Here is a 2,360-nt window from a genome sequence, read left to right as displayed (position 1 = left end):
CCAGCCCAGACCAAACATCTTAGGATGTGGTACACTTCGAAAGGGTTAACTGAAACGCATCAATTACACTTCCTGGATTGTGAAATTACTCTGCCTTGTTTATACTTTTATCTATAAGAATGCCTAAAATTTGCAATTACTGTCTTACTTGTTCCTGTATGGTACAAATCAGAGTATAATTCTATGATACACATGTTTGTGACAATGATAGTATTTATGAGTAATGAATAAATAAAGATACATAGAAAGAGAGACACTCATTTATAAATATAAATAACATTTACAATATATATAATAAATATATATCTGAATATATATATATATATATATATATATATATATATATATATATATATATATATATATATATATACATATATATATATATACACAAATACATATAAAAAAATATATATATATATATAAAAATATATATATATATATATATATATATATATATATATACATATATATATATATATATCTATATATATATATATATATATATATATATATATATATATATATATATATATATATACATACATACATAAATATATATATACACAAATACATGTAAAAAAATACATATATACATACAAAAATGCATATGTATAATTGGTTATTTTTTATTACAGGTACCTTTGAACAGATATTACACAGGAATATTGGTCAAGCAGAGGAAAAAATACATGGCTGTGGCTTCCGTGCAATCTCTCTCTCTCTCCCATCCAAGCCATAAGGTTAATGGTAAATTTGATTTTCCTTTCTGCTGATACAAGGAGTACCTGCACATGCCCTGACACTCATCACGATTCTTAAATGTTTATCTGTCAAGTCATTTGAATAGACAGATTTGACTGAAGTAATCTAGTGGCTCAGCATAAACAAACTTTCATATCTTTTTGATGATTCAGCCTCACAGCTGGCAGTCTTGCAATGCGCACCCATCACAATTATAATGCATGAACTGTTCACATGAATACTTGGTGTTGTATTAAATTTGTATTCTACAGTGTCTTTAACCCTAGCATTTCATTCTTTGTATAAATCCACTCTTTTTAACATATATCTATGTGAAAATAATAAATTCACTATAAAATAGATAAATAGAATTATATCTAAAAAATTTAATTATAATATATATCTAATGTATAACTTATGCTGGGAATAGTGGATTGGTATTAAATTACAGAGGGAGGGAGGGAGGGAGGGAGGGAGGAGGGAGGGAGGAGGGGGAGAGAGAGAGAGAGAGAGAGAGAGAGAGAGAGAGAGAGAGAGAGAGAGAGAGAGAGAGAGAGAGAGAGAGAGAGAGAGAGAGAGAGAGAGAGAGAGAGAGAGAGAGAGAGAGAGAGAGAGAGAGAGAGAGAGGGAGAAAAAGAGAGAGGGAGAAAAAGAGAGAGGGAGAAAAAGAGAGAGGGAGAAAAAGAGAGAGGGAGAAAAAGAGAGAGGGAGAAAAAGAGAGGGAGAAAAAGAGAGAGGGAGAAAAAGAGAGAGGGAGAAAAAGAGAGAGGGAGAAAAAGAGAGAGAGAGAGAGAGAGAGAGAGAGAGAGAGAGAGAGAGAGAGAGAGAGAGAGAGAGAGAGAGAGAGAGAGAGAGAGAGAGAGAGAGAGAGAGAGAGAGAGAGGGGCATAGATACAGACAGAGATTACTAAATGAAGAATAGAAAGATTTTTTTTTTAATTGGATATCACCTTTAAAAAAAATATATTTCCAACTTTAAGTTTTGTTTCTCAAATGCTTATTCAGATTAAACCACAATAGCTGCTTGTGATCTACCAGTAAAATTTACACAAAACTGTCTAAACATAAAATTCACATATATTTTTATATGCATTGTCAATGGAAAATCAAGTTGAATCAATTTGACCAACCAAGCAAAGTGACAGGAAAGTACTTACCCCAAAATCATTGTTAATGATGTAAAGAGAGCTGTAGTTAAGATGGGATATGTCCCGGCAGCTGGTACAGTCATCTTGCCTTAGCATAAAATGTTAACTCTTGCTAAAAATATCTCACAGCTTCAGAATCCTCACTGTCCAAAGTCCAGTGTATAAATATACCACTAAGGAAGTTTATGCATCACTCAGTAGTAGTTGCAGCATTTGAAGAACTTCCAGACTGTTCTGCCTTGAACTTCACCAGCAGAGGTTTCCAGATATAAATCCCTCCCAGGATTCCGACAAAACTCACAAATGCCAGTTGGGGTACAGTCACTCTGAAAATATTACCATTGTTAGAATTATTAAAACTCACAAATGCCAGTTGGGGTACAGTCACGCTGAAAGTATTACCATTGTTAGAACTATTGTGTCTTGTGGCTTGAGAGCTATCATTCTTATATATATGGTTAACAGGTA

General features: G+C 32.7%; 1 long non-coding RNA gene across 1 annotated transcript in view; it reads right to left on the bottom strand.

The window, feature by feature from the left end:
• LOC122245861 (uncharacterized) overlaps positions 1-2,087 on the bottom strand; it is a 2,656-nt gene extending 569 nt beyond the window's left edge. Inside the window, exon 1 of the long non-coding RNA XR_006222562.2 lies at positions 1,902-2,087. This is a non-coding gene — a long non-coding RNA (uncharacterized LOC122245861). The remainder of the gene's footprint in view (positions 1-1,901) is intronic.
• Between the last annotated feature and the right edge of the window lie 273 nt (positions 2,088-2,360).

This window comes from Penaeus japonicus, unplaced genomic scaffold (assembly GCF_977035675.1).
Source record: "Penaeus japonicus unplaced genomic scaffold, GWHDUDI00000001_assembly GWHDUDI00000040, whole genome shotgun sequence".
Lineage (NCBI taxonomy): Eukaryota > Metazoa > Arthropoda > Malacostraca > Decapoda > Penaeidae > Penaeus > Penaeus japonicus.
This window is presented reverse-complemented; position numbering and strand designations above follow the sequence as displayed.